This window comes from Acinonyx jubatus, chromosome E4 (assembly GCF_027475565.1).
Source record: "Acinonyx jubatus isolate Ajub_Pintada_27869175 chromosome E4, VMU_Ajub_asm_v1.0, whole genome shotgun sequence".
Lineage (NCBI taxonomy): Eukaryota > Metazoa > Chordata > Mammalia > Carnivora > Felidae > Acinonyx > Acinonyx jubatus.
Window position 1 is genome coordinate 8,523,575 of NC_069395.1, and position 20,977 is coordinate 8,544,551.

At 44.0% G+C, this 20,977-nt stretch overlaps 1 long non-coding RNA gene across 1 annotated transcript in view; it reads left to right on the plus strand.

The window, feature by feature from the left end:
* Positions 1-3,596: 3,596 nt before the first annotated feature.
* Positions 3,597-20,977, plus strand: part of LOC113603949 (uncharacterized) — a 44,628-nt gene continuing 27,247 nt past the window's right edge. The window contains exons 1-2 of the long non-coding RNA XR_003425761.2: positions 3,597-3,913; positions 9,991-10,051. This is a non-coding gene — a long non-coding RNA (uncharacterized LOC113603949). The remainder of the gene's footprint in view (positions 3,914-9,990; positions 10,052-20,977) is intronic.

Genomic DNA, 20,977 nt, shown 5'->3' on the forward strand with positions numbered 1-20,977 from the left:
AAATGTCCAGGGCTAAGTGGCAGTTCAGAGCTCAACTCTGGATTTAAATGCAGCACTGTCTGATCTAATGGCCACGCTCTCCCCATGGTGGCGGGTACAATCCTTAGCATACAGCAGATGGCCAGTATTTCTTCTCGATTCAGATGAAACATATTCATGTCACAGAAGAGCGAGTGTCAGCTTCTGTGAGCTTTCCCCCAACTCACTGAAGAAACAAGACATAAACCCCAAAATCTAGTAACAGGAACTCAGGCTTAGATACTAGGATGCATTTTCTCAAAGAGATTATTCAGGCATATTCAAATGAAAAATCCAAGGACGGTTCCTGCCTCTGCCTCTTAGAGGCATAAGTGCAATTTTGCATGAGATGAGAAAGACGCATCCTTTTGTGAAACCAAATATTCCAGAAGGGGTGACAAATCAGAACTTAAGGGGTACCTTCTCCCACGTGTCTGAGGATGATGACGTCTTCCTCCTGATGCTCAGAGAGATACTTCACTGGTTTCATTCCGTGTGGCCAAGGGTATGTCGTAGGACTCTTGGCCTCTGCCAAACCTTACTTCACACCTGATCAAAGATGAAAGGCACTTTCTTTTTTTTATTAAACCATTTTTTTAAGTTTATGTAGTTATTTCATGGGGGGAGGAGAGCATGAGCGGGTGAGAGGCAGACAGAGAGGGAGAGAGGCAATCCCAAGCAGGCTCCGTGGTGTCAGCACGGAGCCTGACATGGGGCTCGATCTCACGAATTGTGAGATCATGACCTGAGCTGAAATCAAGAGACGGATGCTGAACCGACTGAGCCACCGAGGCGCCCCAAAACGCAATTTTTAATTCTCTGTTTACCCCCTTATTTTTCTTCAAGGATGATGATCCTCAAAGCAGAAAAGAAAGCCCAGGTCAGTCGTGCAGATAGTAGGAGAACACGTCAGCTCTCTGTAGGAGTCCTGGGGCTAGCCCCACGTGAAAGGACTTTGTTCTCATTTTGATAGAAAATAGGGAGCTTCCAGACATAACTACAGAATGAAGATCTTTGAGAAACCATACAAAATACGTGGCAGGACAGAATAAAATCCAATTTAGGTTTTCAGGCAGGGAAAAAAAGAGATTGAACCTAGAAACTGCACACTAACAACATAGGTGGGTACTGTTAAGGAAAATTATCAAACAGAGAAGTAACCAATGATAAGTGTTTTTTAAAAACTTTTTCTTAATGTTTATTTATTTTTGAAAGAGAGAGTGCATGCAGAGCAGGGGAGGGGCAGAGAGGGAGGGAGACACAGAATCCGAAACAATCTCCAGGCTCCGGGCTGTCAGCACAGACCCCGACACGGGGCTCAAAACTCACAAATCCAGAGATCACGACCTGAGCCAAAGTCAGACGTTTAACCGACTGAGCCACCCAGGCGCCCCAATGAAAAGTATTTCAAAAAGAAAGGAGTGGTCTCTGGGATCAGCATGGATTCACTATGAAAACAATTCACACACTCTGGATGTGTGTCCTTATTTTACTATGAGTATTAAACTGACAGATCGGGAGAATGCCCTATGTCTTTTTCAGCAAGACATTCGACGGTTTTAAAAATTATATCTTTGTAAGCAAGATGAAGAAAAGTGAATTGGCTGAGAACTCAGTTATGCGAAGTTATTGAAAAACTCTAGTAAAAAGTACACATTCCTGGACTAATGGTAACAATGCAGGACAGTTTCTAATAATAATTATAATATTAATCATAACCAATATTTACCTATGGACTTAGTCCTTTACATGTACTTTTATTAACTTCCATAAGTCTCTAGTGATGGACTTAGCCCCATTTGGTTAAATTTTTTTTTAATTTAAAAAAAATATTTATTTATTTTTGAGAGAGAGAGAGAGAGTGTGTGAGCAGGAGAGGGCCAGAGACATAGAATCCAAAGCAGGCTCCAGGCTCTGAGCTGTCAGCACAGAGCCCGATGTGGGGCTCAAACTCACGGATCGCGAGATCATGACCTGAGCCAAAGTCGGACGCTTAACCGACTGAGCCACCCAGGCGCCCCATTTTGGTTAAATCTTTTTGGCAAGGATATAGCAAATACCAAGCAAACATTTTGGGGCACCAGAACACTAGCAGCAACAACACTGGGTTGGATTATTTAAACCAGAGATAAGTTAAAAAGTTCACATGATCTGCACCCTTTCCTCAAAGCGTCAAAAACCTTTCCACAAGAAAACCTTTGGGAGGCAGATGTGTGCATGTAAGAGGAGAGTTGCCTTGATTCGAGGGCGCGTGAGCCCTCTTCAGTCTCTGCATGAGACACCCTCTACCCTGACTCCACTTGGTAGCTGTGGTGGGTGGGGTGAATGGAGCAGGGAGGATTCCAGGACATTCTGGAGCCCATGTGAAAAATCCCACGAACCAGTGCGATTGCCAAGCCAACATTCGAAAGTAAGACTAAACGAGAGCACGTCAAGCCAGGGAATGCCATTCCCGTGTCTGTAACTTGCTTCAAGATGCTTCAACATTACCGGGTGGATTCACAGGTGTGACGTAAGCATCAGACGACCCTCACCTGGGAGCAATGTCTTGTGTTAAGCGCCCACATCCATGGAAACCTGCGTGAGCATTACCAAATGAGGTTTGGGGACGCTGGGTGACTCAGTGGGTTTAGCATCCGATTTCGGCTCAGGTCATGACCTCTCGGTTCCCGAGTTTGAGCCCCACATCGGTCTTGCTGCTGTCGGCATAGAACCTGCTTTAGATCCTTTGTCTTCCTATCGCTGTCCCTTGCCCACTCAGTCTCTCTCTCTCTCTCTTAAAAATAAATCAACTTTAAAAAAAAAGTTTAAAAACAAAACAAAAATGAGGTTTATAGCCATCAACTCCTGCCCTCAGGAAATGGCTGATCTAATAACAGAGAGACAGGAAAGCACGATGGGACAAGAGAGGCCCTTGCAGCTAAACAAGAGAGCCTCGGTCAGACTCGTGTCAAAACAGCGATGGCTCGCGGGGGATGCAGGTGCCCGGTTCAGATGCCAGGTGAGGGAGGATTCCAGATCACACGGTGGACTGTGTCATTCCCGCGTGCATTTCCTCCCACACGCGCAGTGGAGGGAAGCGGAAGGAATATTCGAGTGTCCGTGAGCAACCGCAAGGACAACCTCTCCTTCATAAATAGGAGAAAGAAACAGGTCATAGTCTGTCTGGATCCTTCCTAAGCAGAGGGGACCAGGAAGCTCCCACCCTGGCTAAAGGCTGCCACTCGGGGTGCAAATGGCTTTGCAGTGGCCCTTTTCTCTTCCCCTCACAGGTGGCGAAGGCAGTAGAGTGGGCTTCGTGTCTACCCCGCCCCTGAACTCTGGTCCCGGAGCTGCCGGTGAGGCCCAGGACAGTGCTGAGAGCTGAACGTCCTGCTGGGAACAGAGAGGCTACCCTTGTCCCAAAGTACTCAAAATGGAACTTGAGTCGTATGTGGATGGCTGGAAAAGAGTCACAGGCCGGTGGGGAAGGTGAAAATATCTCAGGCCACCTCGTCATTGTAACATCTCTGTGTTGGGTTTTCTCTCTAACAGGATGGCGAACTCTTCAAAGACGTTCCTCTGTCTACCCATTCACCTGTCCCTTACTCCTGAAAGAGCCTCCGAAAATACCCTGTGATACTTTAGAGCAGTGTTTCTCAGAAAGTCATGGTCCTCCAACGACATCCTCTGACATTGGATACAAATACGGCATCCTGGGACTTGCCCATAACTGTGAGATCACAATCCGTACAAGAAGGTCTGGAAGCTGAATGTTCTAGAAGCTTCACGGAGGACACATTTGGACACACGTGCTTGTGAAGCTGCTGAGCTAGTGCAGAGGGTCCGCCTGTCTCCATATGGTCAGAGTTAGGTGAAATGGACCCCATCCGAAGGTTCCCGAAAATCGTGAAAGGTTTGCTGTTTCCTTAGAACTTTTATTCAGCTTCAAAAAAGAATCACAGCTGCATAAAGTTAGATTCTGAAGACAGACTGCTTGAGTTTTAAATCTCAGCTCTGCCGCTTACTCCCTGTAAGACCTTGGACAAGTTACTAGCCCCTATATGCCTTGATCTCCCCATCTGTAAAGTAGGTGTAACAATAATCTCTACCCCATAGAATTGTGAGGATTAAATGCATTTGTGCGTGTGAAGCACTTAGGATAGTGGCTGGTACATAGGAAGCAGTCATAAATGTAAGCAATTATTATCTGGTCCTATTGAGTTTGTTTTTTTATTTTATTTAAAAAAATTTTAGTGTTTATTTACTTTTGAGAGAGAGAGAGAGAGAGAGAAGAGAGAGCATGAGCAGGGGAGGGGCAGAGAGAGAGGGAGACACAGAATCCAAAGCAGGTTCCAGGCTCTGAGCTGTCAGGACAGAGCCTGACACGGCGCTCGAACTCACGGACTCTAAGATCATGACCTGAGCCAAAGTCGGACGCTCAACGGACTGAGCCACCCAGGTGCCCCTGGTCCCATTGAGTTTATAGAGGAAGAAATGCAAGTTCAGTGCGGGAAGGTATGCACACCGTCCAGGGCTCTGTGAGAACTAGAATCCAGGACCCTGTATTCTCACTGTGGAACACTTTCTGCTTTTCTCCTTTCTTTTCCTTCCCTTTTCTGCAATTAAGAAATTTGATGCTCAGCCACTAAGAATGATCTGAGCGTGCTTTTTAAGAGCAGGTCCATGGGGAAAACAAAAAAGTCTAAGTATCATTTGGAGAACTAAATATCATTTGAGTGCCGCTGGGACATGTTCAGCCGGAGCCCAGGGAAGAAGCCACAGTCAGAGGCTATGAAGACAAAGGACTCCATGGGAGCATCGTACCCACTTCTTTTACAAACCATAGAACTGAGGTCCCCACAGGAGCAGTGACATGTCTGCAGTCCCAGGCTGTGATTTCAAACACACCCGACTCCTTGTCCAGTGCTCTGGCCCCTCTCGACCCCGACCACGGGACGGATGTCTCGTGCAGGAAGGAGCTGCCCATCTGACTCCCTGCATTGGACACTTTTGCCGACTCCAAGGTGCTCAGATCTGCTGGCCCAGCTTCCTGCGACCCCTCTGCCGACTGACAGTATCCATCGGCTCGCTGTTCCATGCTTTTGTGAGCCAGGCATGGAATAAACCGAGTCGGAGGGATAGGACTTTGATGGGGAGGACTTTCTCAGATTCCTCTAAATCACATAGGGCAAAGCATTTAAGATGATGTGATCCTTGGCCTTTCTACGACTTCCTCCAAGCGTGGGGAGCACAGACAGGTACCTCCTTATTACTTGTAACAAGCGGCAGTGATTGTAGCTGTCTCCTGGCCACCTGTCCTGTATAGATCTCCGGCGACAGTCTGGGCTGCAACCTAAGGATTCCCATCAGGCACTTCTTCTCCTCAAATATAATTCTTTTCAGCCCATAACAGTCCGCCCTCCTCAGCACACTTCCTACTCATGCTCCCTCTCACCCCAGGTGCGACTCGGGGTCCACGTTGCTGGTTGGGATGCAGAGAAGAGAGGGTTGGCTTGAGCCAGCAGGAGAGCCAGGGCCTGGTGCCTGGAAACGACTCAGCATCTTGCCCTTGTTACTAATAATCCTCCCCAAATCACCGAATGGTTTCTAGGCATTAAAGTTATCGTTTGCCATAAACCCCTTGTCTGTTTTCTGGAGAGTTTAATATATTGCAGGAAGTTTCACCCATAAAAGGTGACGGCTGTGCTCCTGCGAGCGGGCTGGGCGTCTGTAACTTATGACCTTCATAAATGTGAGTGGGTCTCGCGAGCGGGCCCATCAGTCTTTGGAGTAATTCTGCTTCGTAGTAAAATATTTTACTGTGCGTGCTCCCGTCAGCATTTGCCTCCATGGTGAGGAGATGTCCCATTCTCGCTGCCTCTTCCTCCTTCCTCTGGCTCCATTTTCCATGATCCCACTTCCAGACGTCAATTTGAGACCCAGAGAATCATCTTGGCTTCTTCAGGGCCACAGCTCAGCTCAGTGCGAGGGGTTGCTGTCCTGGGAAAGCAGCTGCATCGATAGAACATTATTTATCACGCTGATGCTGGGCGTGCTTTTTTTCCCTTACAGAACTGCAGGAAATCTACCAAGAAAAGGCATCACCCGAACCAGGGAGAGTCCTTCACTCTCAAACGAGACTGTGTGCATGAAGGTGCTTTGCAGTTTGCAGAGTCGTCTAGAAGTCTGTGAATTTCTCGTTGCCCTGATGGAACATATGAGTTAGCATTCCACATCATAGTCCTAGACACCTAGATAGGCTTTATCGGATTCACTGCCTGCATCTAACGCTGGCTCAGAAAGGCGCCAAACACCCTCCAGGCATCATGGAGCGGTGGGGAGGACGGTCCTCTCGGGGAATTCAAGTCTCCCCTCCATCCTGCAAATTACTCATCTTCTCTGTGCCTCAGTTTCCAAAGGTGTAAAATTTCTATAACATCTCCACTGCGATGTTGTTGAAAAGAGCAAACTAAATATTCCTATAAACAGCAAAAAACTCCAGAATGGCCAAGAGATAATGGTATTATGGTAAGAAACAATGGAGGGGTGTAGACTTAAAGGAAATGAAGCTGAGTGGGAAATGAGCCAGTTAATGAAAAGGATTTAAGAGAGAAAGACGTCACTAAATATAGTAAATGGAACACGTGGCTCCTGTGATCGGGTGTCATAGTACTGCAGGGGGGTGGGTACTGGGAACTGAGAGCCAGCGTGACCGGCTTGCTGGGGACGGCAGGAGTGGCCCATCTGCCCGGCACATGCTGCTCCCAGATATTGTCCATAGCATGGCCTCCAGGCAATTCAATTCAATTTCAATTCAAAAAATAGTTATTGAATGCCCAGTACACCAGCACTTCTGTGGGTTTTTGAGTTATGTCAGTGAACAACACAAAGATCCCTACCCTTGAGGAGCTTATCATATGGAGGGGGACGTTATCTGTTCCCTGTGCCCACTGGATGAACAGTTATCAAACACAAAATGGAGCTAGAGGGACAGATGCAGTCCTTTGGTCCCCCTTGTCCCCCAAGCAGACACTCAGGGAGGTTTGTAAAAACTGCATCTGTGGGTCATTGAACAGAGAGAGTTCATCAGACTCCAAGGGGCCCTGCAAGTTCATCCTTCCTCTTTCCCTCCCTCGTCTCTCTCAGTATGTGCATCATCTCTGGATTGTAGGTCACGTTGTGTTCTAAAATAGACCAATAGGAGAAGCTCACTCCATTGGTGGCTAGTATGGCTGTGTTTAGAGTTCATCTTCAACCTGCTTCTGAGGCATGTTTCATGAGTTCCCAGGATCACTTAGAGCAGGGAGATAGAGTCAGGAGCGGAAAGGAGTGGGGGAAAACTTGATAAATGTTGGGGCGCAGAAATGTTGGGGTTTCCCTGGGAAAGATCACTGATAAATGGCATTTTAAAGACTGTCCTGCAGCCTCCTCATGATTCAGCAGCTGTCACTTACCTCTCTTTGAGAAGCCATGTTGCTGAGAAGACAAACATATATTCTGTAATTCGCAATCTGTCTGAGCAATTACTTACATTGGTCAGCTATTGCTGTGTAACAACCACAGGATCTCAGGGACGTGCAGCAATAAGCATTTATGTTGCTCACATCTGCTCAGGCTGTCCGGAGGTTGGCCGATACAGGCTGGGCTCAGTTGCTCTGGTCTTTAGAAACAGGTTTGACAGTGAGTTTTAAATTCAGTTGCATTTGGGGATGGGCTGCAGTTGCTCTTTTTGGACTGTTTTAGAACATAATATGACCTGTGATACACACTGGGAGTGGGGTAGAAAAGGAGGAAGAAATGAAGGATGGAAAGAAAGGAGGATGGATAGAAGGGAGGGAGGGAGAGAGGAAGGAAGGAAGGAAAATACAGACAGAAAGAGAGAAAGACAGAAAGATAGAGAAGGAAGGAAGGAAGGAAGGAAGGAAGGAAGGAAGGAAGGAAGGAAAGAAGGAAGGGAGGGAGGAAAAGACAGACAGAAAGAGAGAAAGATAGAGAAGGAAGGAAGGAAGGAAGGAAGGAAGGAAGAAGGAAGGAAGGAAAAACAGACAGAAAGAGAGACAGGTAAGGAAGGAAGGAAAGAAGGAAGGAAGAAAGGAAGGAAGGAAGGAAGAAGGAAGGAAGGAAAAGACAGAAAGAGAGAAAGGTAAGGAAGGAAAGAAGGAAGGAAGGAAAGAAGGAAGGAAGAAAGGAAGGAAAGAAAAAACAGAAAAAGAGAAAGAAAGAAAAATAGACAAGGAAGGAAGGAAGGAAGGAAGGAAGGAAGGAAGGAAGGGAGGGAGAGAGGAAGGGAGAAAGGAAGTTAGTTACTTCTGAGAACAACTGAACCAATCTGTGTTTTAATGAGCTTTCCAGGTGATTCTGATCTAAAGTTCAAGAAACATTGCTCTAATTTGCAGATTAGATCTCTCATCCTTCTTGGACCATCAGCTACATAGGACAATGGCAGAGGCACAAGAGGGAGGGCAGAAATGTGCAACCTCTCTTAAGGCTTAGGTGAGGAATTGGCCGCTGATAGAGTATATGTCCACATTCCATTGCCAAAGTGAGACTTATGACCAAGGTCATGGATCCAGGGAAGGGTGAAGAATTGGGGTCAGGAATCCAGTCTACTAAAGAACTCAGCAAAAACAACATTGGTGTAGCACTTTATTGTCTATAATGTTCTTTCACCTCATAACACTACTCAGAGGTAGGAGGTGTCTCCATTTGACTCCTTCATCGGAAAGAAAGAAAGTCTTTAGATGTTGAGGTCAAAGTCACATAATTAATAAAACCTAGGTCTCTCATCTCCAAGTTTGAAGCTATTTCCACTGCATCAAACTTCTAGACCATCAGTTCATAAAAGCAGGCTCTGGATCTCTTTTGTGATCAAAAACCTCTCCAATGCACAGGGTGGTAAATACTTTACAGTCCTTATGGACCCAGGCAGGGTGAGTAACAAAAACGTAAGAATGCATTTTCACCCATACTAGACAGCTAGCTCTATTCATCAGGCTTCAAAGTCCAAGTCTCTTTTGCTTCTAGTGCTTGCCCATGGGTTGAGTTCCAAACTAGCCTTCCCTTCCATACCCTATGTCCTCAAAATTTTGTGCAAGCTAATTTTTCTATAGGAAAATTACTTTGACAAACTTCCAAGGGACTATGATCTTTCTGGAATGTCAGAAGATAGGGTGGAGTGGGCTGGCCAAGAGCACAGAAAGAAAACAGCCAACAAGCAGCGTTTTCTTGTACAGATGAAGATTCATTCCATGGAAGAAAGCAAGCCCACGAATAAAACATGGTGGAGATGATGTGATGTTTCTTGGTGCCATTGCTGTAGAATTCATAGCCTGTCAGATATGTTGTCAGCCAAAGTCAAAGGGAAATTTTAGTGAGAGCCTTTGATGACTTAAAAAGTCTAATTAAGAAATGTTTTTGATCAGACAGATTTTTATTAGAAGCATTTCAACAGATTAAACCTGAAAAAAATGTCTTAGACAACTCTTATGAGAAGGTTGGCTCAACGAAAAAGATTCTTATGGTTTCTACCTTTATTTGTAAGGCAAGCATCTTCCTCCCTCTCTCCTTTCCTGCCCAGCTCCCAGTTACCCCCCTCCCCTGACTACCTGACAATTTAAGACACCTGAGGAGCAATAGGAGAAAAATATGACTGTGCCTTCAAGTGTGATCTATAGGGAGCCCTGGCTGCACACCTTAATTATTGCTAACAAAGTAACATTTTAATAGCTTTAGGTTGAAATTGATGAGCCCTCCTGTTCACTGGAAGTCTTGCAAAGACATGACATGACATCTTGTAGGAAAAAAAAAGGAAGGACACTGTGGTGTTAAAGAACTGATTCTATGTGCAATGGTCAGTTAAAAAAAAAGTGTATTGTCCTTGGTCAGCAACTTTTCCCAAAGAACTCAGAGTCCATTAGAGCCCATATGCTCACCTAATTTATTTCCATCTTTCTATAAATAGGATGCAAATATTATTCTCTCCTTTTACAGAAGAATAAGCTGAAGAGAGGCACCATGGAGAGACAGCACACAGTCTTCTAGCAAGGGAAAGGTGAGCTGTTAAACAGGGGATTCTAAATTCCTTAAGGCCAGTGACTTCTCTACCTATTTCTATTATGGTGCTGGTTGTAAATGGTGGGTGTGGGTGACATACTAGATGGTTGAGGGGACTCCAAGGAAATAAGAGAAGGGGACTTAGCCTCTAGCCCCACGATAGATCTGCTAAAGTTTCAATGTTCAGTGAGAATGACTATCTTGGGCACTTAATAGCTCTTCAACCCATCATAAGCCTTTGAAGCACGCTCCTTTTTAATAATTCCAATTAATATACACAGTGGCTACGATTCCTCAGACCACTCACCTAGTCCACGGCATCTATAACCTCCCCTGGCATCCATGGTGGTGTTTGATCTTGTCTTTGGTCCATGGGAGGCATGCCATAGCCTCCCCAGAACCCAACCACAAGGCCTCTTCAGGTCTGCTGACTCTCTTTATGCTACTTCAAAGATTCTCTCAAGAAGCATCTAAGACAACATCAATTATTGCTCCAAACTACTATGGGATCACAGGAAAATTGATAGGGTGATTGCAGAGTCCTCTCTTCTTCCTCCTCCTCCTCCTCCTCTTCTTCTTCTTCTTCTTCTTCTTCTTCTTCTTCTTCTTCTTCTTCTTCTTCTTCTTCTTCTTCTTCTTCCTCTACTATGGCAGTTGGGTACTTCAAGAAAGCTTTTAAGGGGTGTGACTTCACATCCTGAGGAGAAAGAGTAGGGGTGAATGGGATGCAGAGATGCTTCCTAGGGACCTAGAGTAATGTCCAATTCTGTCCTCCTCTCTGGCTCCCCGCTGTCTTCCCAAGGACATTAGGTGTCCTCTATGAGGGCAAGTAGGTTCCATATGTCTTTTAAATCAATTGATAGACATAATTTTTATTCCCTATAGCTTTAAGGATCTTACTTTTATTCCTGAAAAGCCAGTTTCCCAGAATTCAACATCCTCAATCTTCCCCCCGCCCCCCAAATAATGAATTTGAAAGGTATGTCTTCATTTGTTCAGGCTTCTACTACAGTGTAGGCAGCTTATAAACAACAAAAATTTATTTCTCACCCTTCTGGAAGCTAGGAATTCTAAGACCAACGTGCTGGCGAATCGGTGTCTGGTGAGAGCTTACTTCCTTGTTCACAGACCGTGTCCTTGTATGGCAGGAGGGGTGAAGGAGCTCTCCAGGGTCTCTCTTAGAAGGGACTAATCCCACTCAGAGGTCTCCGCCCTCAAAATCTAGTCACCTCCTGAAGGCCCCACTACTTTCATCACATTGGGAGTTAGGATTTCAACCTAGGAATTTTGAGGACACTCGGTCCATAACACAGTATCTATTTAAGAGAACCAAAGCCTAACTTGAACTTTTCTCCCTTTTTCCTTGCCCTTTTGCATCCTGGGTGGGGAGTAAAGAATACTTTGCTGCTGTCTGAGTCGGGGAGGGAGGAAGGTGGGAGAACGACATACCAAGGAAGGTGGTAGGGCGGTACATCAAACTATTCTCCCACATCATTGCAAATTTGTTCCCATCACTAAAGGAAAGGCAGGACAAATCCAGAGAGAGGAGAAACAGGGGTGCTCTCTTTCTCAAGAATTAACCACCCTGTAAGAGGGGAAAAAATGGGTGTGATGAGAAAGGAGAGCAGCAGGAGGGAAAGAAGAGAAAGTAAAGAGCTATTAAAACATGCTGGGTCTTTTAGCAGGTATTGTTTTGTCATATAGGCTTACAGTCATAAACATAATTCAATAATAAATAGCTTCCTGGTGAATAATATTGAGCTGAGGCTTATTTAGGGAGCCCCAATACACCTCAGTCAAATTCATATCATATCACATTACATGTCACACTCAGTATGTATAAATAACAGTGTGTAAATGCTGAAAGCATTATGTGATAGCAGATGGGGGGAGGTCCTGGAATTGGTTGCAAGGAGTGAGGGTGGGGGACAGAGAGATTAAAGAAATGTAGCCCAGCCTATTAACATAAGGGCAGTAGAGAACATAGGCATACCTAACGTCTTTTGCAGAAATAGATCTGAAACTGTTAGATGTTTGGCAGAGCAAAGTGATGAAGTCTCGAAGACAAATAACCTTGAAAGTGCGCTAGGTATTTTGGATGTGGTTAAGGATGATAGCTTTTGGCCAGGACTGGAGATGACCCTTCTCGGATCCTTAGTCTGGGCTATGACACTGGGGTGGCTCTGCATATAAGATTTCTTCATCTTCTGCAGAGAAAAAAATATATTTAAAAAATGTTTATTTTTGAGAGAGAGAGTGAGCATGAGCAGGGGAGGAGCAGAGAGAGAGGGAGACAAAAGATCCCAGGTGGGCTCTGTGCGGACAGCAGAGAGACTGATGCAGGGCTCGAACTCAGGAACTGTGAGATCATGACCTGAGCTGAAGTTGGACTCTTAACCAACTGAGCCACCCAGGCACCCCGAGAAAAAATTACTCTTAAAGAATCTCTGGAACTTCCAAGGAAGAAATCTATGGGTATCAAGATTCAAACCACTCTAAAGAATCAATGCATCACACAGGATAGGAGCTTCTAATATGCACATGTAAAATAAATGAGTGTAGTTTTATTTTCTTTTTTAATTTTAGAACTCTTTTTTATCTAGCTACACAAACAAAAAAGTACACGAATCATACATATGAAGAGCAGTAAATAATCACAATGAACAATTGGATTATTTAAAGACAATTACCCACATCAAAACAACAGAACATTTCCAGGACCTCAAAGTCAATCATCTTGCCCCTTCTGAATCGCTATCTCCTACTCTTCTCCCAAGGTTAATCCTGTTCTGACTCCTAACTCTATAGACTAGTTTTTACTGTTCTAGGACATTATATTAATAAACTCTTATGACATATAGTATTTTGTATTTCTTTCAACATTATGCTGCCTGCCGTTTGTGCATTCTCTTTGCTGTAGAGTATTCCAGTATAGTAATAGACAATAATTTATCCATGCATTCTGCTATTCATGGACATTTAGGTGTTGCTCTAATTTTTAGCTATCACAAAGAACACTGCTGTCAACATTCTTTTACATACCGTTTTGTGCACATACATACATTTGGGGGAAGAGTATACACCTAGCATTGGGGTATGCACATGCAGAACTTAAATAGACTCAACCAAACTGTTCTCCAAGCACTTGTACCAATTGATACTCCCAATAAAAATGTGTAAAAGTTCTGAGAGCCCCACATCTTCTGTGGTAGGTTCAGTTTCGAAAACATTTTGCACCAACTTGCCATACATTTTCATTCAATAATACGTTGTTTATTTTTGTTATAGTAAATATAACTTATTGTCAAATTGGTTTCCATACAACACCCAGTGCTCATCCCCACAGGTGCCCTCCTCAGTGACCATCACCCACTTTCCCCTCGCTCCCTCCTCCGAGCCACCCTCAGTTTGTTCTCAGTATTTAAGAGTCTCTTATGGTTTGCCTCCTTCCGCTTCTGTAACTTTTTCCCCCCTCCCCCTCCCCTCTGGTCTTCTGTTAAGTTTCTCAGGATCCACAGATGAGTGAAAACATATGGTATCTGTCTTTCTTTGCCTGACTTACTTCACTTAGCATAACACTTGCCAGTTCCAACCACGTTGCTACAAATGGCCAGATTTCATTCTTTCTCATTGCCAAGTAGTATTCCATTGTATATATAAACCACAACTTCTTTATCCATTCGTCAGTTGATGGACATTTAGGCCCTTTCCATAATTTGGCTTTTGTTGAAAGTGCTACTATAAACATTGGGGTACATGTGCCCCTCTGCATCAGCACTCCTGTATCCCTGGGGTAAATTCCTAACAGTGCTACTGCTGGGTCATAGGGTAGGTCTATTTTTAATTTTTTGAGGAAGCTCCACACCGTTTTCCAGAACGGCTGCACCAGTTTGCATTCCCACCAACAGGGCAAGAGGGTTCCCGTTTCTTCACCTCCTCGCCAGCATCTACAGTCTTCTGATTTGTTCATTTTAGCCAGATGAGTGTAGTTTTAAAAGGAACCAATCTTACTTACAATTAAAAACTGTAGATTTTGCTGTAGCCTGGGTTCCCCAGAAAGCAGAGCATCAGTCAAAAGCCTAAGTGCTACCACTTTATTAAAAGTGCAGTCCCCCAGAAGCAAAAGGGAGGGAAAATGGGGCAGGACAGGGCAGGAGGAGGAGGAATTCGAGGGGTGTCCAGGCTCTTGGTGTCAGGGGCAACTGACTGCTGGGTCTCCCGGGACCATCTCCTGAGGCACCACGTGAGTAGTTGCTTCTTAGGATACTCCATCTCAGTGGAGGAAGGGAGAAGAGTCCACCTGCTGGCTCCCTTCTCCCGTTAGACACAGGGCCATCTCATTGGGGAGTGAACCTGGTGCTTCTTGGTGGCTTATGTTTCAGCAACAACAAAGAAGTCCCGAGGCAGGAGGTGAAAGGAAGCAGCATAGAGGGCTCCGGGCATGAACAAACCTGCTTCAACTTGTAAGGCATGAGACCAGGGCAGCCATTGCCACAGCCAAGAGTACCAGGGATCGGGGAGGCTGAAAGGATCTCATGGGCGCTTAAAAGTAATTGTTTGTCTCAGTCTGTTCAGGCTTCTTAAAAAAAAAAAAATACCATATACCAGGAGGCCGAAACAGTCAATATTTATTTCTCACAGTTTTGGGGGCTGAAAGTCCAAGACCAAGGTGCTGGCAGATTCAGTGTCTACGACAAGCCTGCTTCCTGGTATATAGATGGCTGTCTTCTCACTGTGACCTCACGTGGCAGAAGGGGCAAGAGAGGTGTCTGAAGCCTCTTTTATGAGGACATCGATCCACCCTCATGACCTCATGACCCCCCCAAGGCCTCACCCCCTAGTACCGTCACCTTGGGAATTAAGCTTCAACCTATGACCTTTGAGGCACAAACATTCAGCCTGTAACACTGTGACTGTCTCTTAAGATCAAGCTTTACATTTTTCTCAGGTAAGAGAAAGGGCTTGTCAGGAGTGTGGGTACTCATCAAAAACAGGAAGTATTACCCAGGAATTCTTAATAGTAACTAAAGAAGTGTGTGGATCAAATGTGTGTCACTCTCCAAATGGGTGGGCGTAAGAGGGTCTCGAGGAGACCCATTTGGACAATGATCTTCTTGAGCAGTAAATGATATCCTGATAATTCACAATAACAGCTGATATTTATAGACAGCATTGTTTTAAGAGTTCTGCTTTGTAATGAGCTTTATTGTTAATTGTTTTTAATGTTTGTTTATTTTTGAGAGGCAGAGAGAGACAGAACGTGAGCAGGGGAGGGGCAGAGAGAGAAGGAGACACAGAGTCCGGAGCAGGCTCCAGGCTCTGAGCTGTCAGCACAGACCCCGACCAGGGGCTTGGACTCATGAACTGTAAGATCATGACCGGAGCCGAAGTCCGAGGCTTACCTGACTTGAGCCACCCAGGCGTCCCTGAGAGTTCTGCTTTGAACCCTTGCATTAATACTACTATATGTCAACAGAGACACAGAAACCAAATATCTTGTCCAAAGGCACACAGCAGCTAAGTGATAGAGTTCAGATTTGAATTCATGTGCTCTGACCCTAGAGCCCGTGCGTTTATCCATTATAGAAAGTTTTGACACTCGGCTAGAAGAGAAAATTGCAATTATTTCTCTTTTCCAGAATTCATGTCTGCTTCTGAGAAGTTCTGAGGTTTTCTTGAAATGTAATTAAGATTATGCATGTTTCACAAATAATGCTTAAACACCATAACCTCCGGAAAACCATGCCAGTGCACAAGTTGTGATAAGGGAAAATACAACCCAACTTAAACCTGGTAACAAGACCAATGCTGGGGATCAACCATATGGCCCACAGCACCACTCCAGAAAGCATCCCAGTGATTAAAGGGCATCTCGGGTGAGTGAGGAAACAGTTTCTTTCTCCCTAGGCCTGAGTGGTTTCACACAGTGAATGCATAGCAGTGGTGGGGTTGGACTGAGGATATTTCCAGAGGCTGAACAAAGTGCAGAAAGCCACACTCTGAGCCGGGGAAAATCTCAATTCCCAGCCCAGAGAACTTCCAACAGCAGATCTTGTTGCCTGCCTTGAATGTGTTTTTTTTCATGCTCCACAGATGTCCTTTCTCATAAATTCAGAAGTATCTGCACGTCCCAAGGTGAGCTGGTATCTTCTTTTTATTGCCGGCAGTTTGCAGCAAGGATCTGACATTAAAAAAATATGGCGCTCCCTTTTGAGAGTGTGACCCTCTTTCTCAACTCTTTCCGCATCTTCTTCCAGTTCCCTCTGCTCTTTTCACCTTTGTGCTTCTGGTCAGCACACATGGGGGCTCTAGAGACCCTTCCAGATACTTTGACTTCTTGCTCGATTGCAAAAGGATGAATTTCCTCTACAGATTGCCCCATAGGGACACTGCATAGGTCTAAGACTGAAAGAGCCTCTAGAGAACTTATTTTAGTAGTTTGCCAACTAACCCCTTTTGCCTGCTTCCTGGGAGAAACAACGCACATCGTCTCTACAGGAGGAAGCAGGAGAGATATTGGATATCTCAAAGGAAGTAGCTCAAAGGAAATTTATGATGCTGATGGGAAATTTAAGCCCCTTAACACAACTGCTGGGTTGTGAACAAGGGAGCAAATTTTTATCACCTCATGCCTGTGGCTTCCCTCAGCCCCTTCCTGAGGGACAATGGCCATGGATCCAGTGGCCTCTCTGTCTCTCCCTGCTTAATGGCACTTGCTGTGGAGAATTTTGATAGATCACCAGTTCTGCTAACTTGAGCAGACTCGTGTGCTTTTAGGTATATTCTTGTGGATATGCATAAATGTACCATGTGGCTTGCAGGGGGTTTAGTTCTATACCTGCCCTCCATTTTCCCATTCTTCTTTCCAAGGGAACCCTTATATCTTTGGGTCTAGCAATGTCCCAGGTAAAAAAGACATTTTTAGTACACTATACCAGCAAAGAGTGGCCAGTTGACTGTATTCTGGTGACAGAGATGTAAATGGAATAGTTCAGAGGAACTTCTGAGAAAGCACCATACAACTGAGGGGGAGCCTGGAGCTCCTTTCTGCCCTTCTGTCTTTCTTCTTTTAGGTCTGAAACTTGAACATGAAGGCTGGAGCTTCAGCCGCCAAATTGAACTATGAGGCAATGTCGAGGGAGGGATTTTGAGCCAAATGTAGCAAAGAAGACAGAAGAAGGATTTTAGTTTCCTGATAACTGAAGACCTGTCGTATGAGCCCTGAACTTCCTGCCTCTAAATTTACTTTATCCAAAACAGAAATAGGTTCTATCTTATTTTAGCTAGGGTTGTTTTGTTGGTCTATTCTGCATAGCAATACCCAACCCTAACGATTCACTACCTCTGTGATGAGAATGTGTCAATAATGCTTTCTCCTAACTGGTGGATTCAAGTTTCTGCTGCTGTATTTGTTAATGTTCCTTAGGTGACAAGTAGCAATGACCATGAGAGCTAGCTTATGCAGGAAAGGGGAATCTATTATGTCTCACAGAACCCAGGGCCATGGAGCCTCTGGAAAAAGCTGACTCCAAGAACCAGACAGCCATCTGGAATTGCTCTCTGTCCCTTGTCCCTGTTCTCTTCCATGTATCTGCTTCTTCCTTCTGTCTTTCTGCAGGCTACTCCTCTCTGCTTCTTTGTACCCACTCCCTACTCCTGACTTTATGGCCCCCAAAGTGAGACAGATTCTCTCAGGTCCCGGTTTCCTGGGGGTAGAATTGTCATTAGCCCAGAAGAAAAGAGGTTCCTTGAAAGTTAAAGAAACACTCCCAAAGCATTCACTACTCCTACACCAAATGGAAACCTGGTATAAATAAAAAAACAACCTGATATGGAAAGTAACAGCAATAAAACCCGCCCAACATGTTAATGCCTGATTCTTCAGGCTAGAAAAGTTTTTGTCCAAACATTTAAGAAAAAAAAAAAAAAAATAGCACCACTCTTGCACAAACACATCCAGGAAACAGAATGAGGGAACATTTCCCAATCTTTTTGGATACCAGCATAACCTAATTCTCAAGTTTGACAGTGACTCTTGAAGGAAGAAAAATCAATAGCCCAATATAGTTCTCATAAATATAGATTCAAAATTCATTTAGAAAATATTAACAAATAGAATACAGTGACATATAAAAGGGGGGGCTAACAGCGCCAAGTAGGATTGTTTTAGACATGGAAAGGCAGTTTAACATTACAAAATTAATTAGTGCAATGGACAACATTAACAGAAAAAGGGAGAAAATGCTATCATATCATGGGAGAAAACGTTATCTTGATAGATGCAGAGAAATCATTTGGCAAAATTCAATACTCATTCATGAAAAACAGCAAAAAAAAAGAACAGAATGGAACTTCTTTAATGTGATAATCTACAAAAAACCCTGTAGCAAATATCATGCCAATAATAACAATATTGAAAACTTAACCCCTGAGTTGGGAAATGAAGCAAAAATTCTGGCTCGCCTCGCTTTTATTCAACATTCCGATGGAGGCAGTAGCCATAGTAATAAGTCCAGGAAAAGAAATAAAAAGCATCCACATGAAAAGAAAGAAATAAAACTCTCATTTTTCATGGATGACATGATCGTTCATCTAGAAAATCCAAAATAGTCAACAAGTTATTAGAAGTATAAACGAATTCAGCCAAGTTGCAAATATAAGGCCAACATAAAAGAATTAGTCATATGCTGGCAACAAAACATATGAAAGAACAAATTATAAAATATAACATCAAAATGTATCAAATGCTTATAAATAAATCTAGGGAAAGGTATACAAGACCACTCCACTGAAAAATACAAACTATTACTAGAGAAATGAATTAAATGGATGAGTTTACCCCATTCAGAGATTGGAGAATGCAGTGTGTCAATTTTCCCAAATTAATCTATAGATTTAATGAAGTTGCACTCAAAATCCCAGCAGCCTTTTTTTTTTTAATGAAATTTGAAAAGCTGAACATATGCAGTCCCAAAGACCAGAGAATTCTACTCCAGAGTGTATACCAACAGAAATCAGTACATTTGTTCATTGAATGTCAAAGAATAGAATGTTCGCAGCAGTACCTTTAATACTCCAGCCTGGACACTACCTGGATGTCCGTGGATAATAGAACGAGAAATATATTGTTTGTTCACACAAAGGAAGGTTAATTAGCAATGGAAGGAAATAATTCATAAATATATATAAAATATTGATGAATCTCACAAATCCCACATAAAGAGCAAGAAAAGCTAGACCAAAAAAGGAGGAAGATACACAGCTTTAGGCGAGTTATATAAAGTATAACAGAAATATCACTTCCACTGTCAGAATCCAGGAGAGTGGTCACACTTGTGGTGACGTGGTAACCGAAAGGAAACAGGGGAAGGTTTTCTGGGGGTGTTAGGAATGTCCTGTTCGTCTCTCTGAGTGCCACTTTTGTGGTATATTTAGTTTATAAAAATTCACTAGTTCTGTCTCGTGTACACTTCTCTATTTTTATTGTCCTACTTCAGAGAAGATTTAAAAAAACGATAAAATAAAAGCTAAACAAATACATACCTTTCATATGCTAACTACTGCTTCTCCTCAACTGGACTCTGTTTCTCCTTCTTTATTAACTTCTACTTTTTTTCGTATTAAGCATTAATTGTTTAAGCCACCACAAGTCATTTTTTAAAAAATCATGAACACATAAAAGTGTAAGGATATATTTTATTATTTGCAAAAAATATTTGCTACTGACATTCTATTTATTGCATTTAATTCAGTTTACCAAAACAAAACAAAACAAAACAGGTGTGGTGTTTTAACAGGTGTGGTCTCTCTATATAAAGTGCCATGAAAATTCGGAAGTTGGTAAGGTTGTTTCCACTGGCTGTCCCTGTTCACCCCCACGTCTCTGCCCTCAGCGGACTTTTGATCCTGAGGTCAGGGTGCCATGGCATTAACTCAGCCTTCCCTCTTCCCCAACCCCTCAGCCCAGACACACACATTTGTCCTTATCCATTCTCTCAGAGCCCTGCTCTGGGCTAGAACTAACCTAACCAACTTTTTAAAAAATGTTTATTTATTTATTTTTGAGAGAGAGAGAGAGAGCACAAGCAGGAGAGGGGCAGAGAGAGAGGGAAACACAGAATCTGAAACCGCCCCCAGGCTCTGAGCTGTCAGTGCAGGGCCCGACTCCGGGCTTGAACTCACGAGTTGTGAGCTCGTGACCTGAGCCAAGGTCGGACACTGAACCGACGGAGTCACCCAGGCGCCCCACCTAACCAACTAATTAGAGCGTGAGAGCCAAGAACTGATAATGACTGGGTGTTTTATTTGTCTCAGAAGACAATTTTACTTTAATTTTGAACTTTTCCATCTAAAACTAGAAAAACGACAGATGGGAGAATGGTGAGCCCTTGGCTGGCCACTGGGGGATAGATTTTGGGAAGGCAGTTAGTCATGCCTACCATTCTTCAAAGCACAAGACCCAGGCAGCTAACTGCACATAAGCTTGTCCTGACCATTTTGTGACTTCTCTGGGGGTTTTCTTCAGTGAAAAGAAAGGAAGGGAAAGGAAGGGAAAGGAAAGGAAAGGAAAGGGAAGGGAAGGGAAGGGAAGGGAAGGGAAGGGAAGGGAAGGGAAGGGAAGGGAAGGAAGAAAAGGGAAGGGAAGGGAAGGGAAGGGAAGGGAAGGGAAGAAAAGGGAAGAAAAGGGAAGAAAAGGGAAGGGAAGAAAAGGGAAGGGAAGGGAAGGGAAGGGAAGGGAAGGGAAGGGAAGAAAAGGGAAGAAAAGGGAAGAAAAGGGAAGGGAAGAGAAAAGGAAAGAAGAAAAGAAGAGAAAAGCAGTCCTATCCCTTTTCTCTTAATGACAATTGTAACTTCTAAGTCACACTCTACTTGCTTCTTCCTTCAAAGCCCCCTCTTGAAATTACCCTGATTTAATAAACTGGGA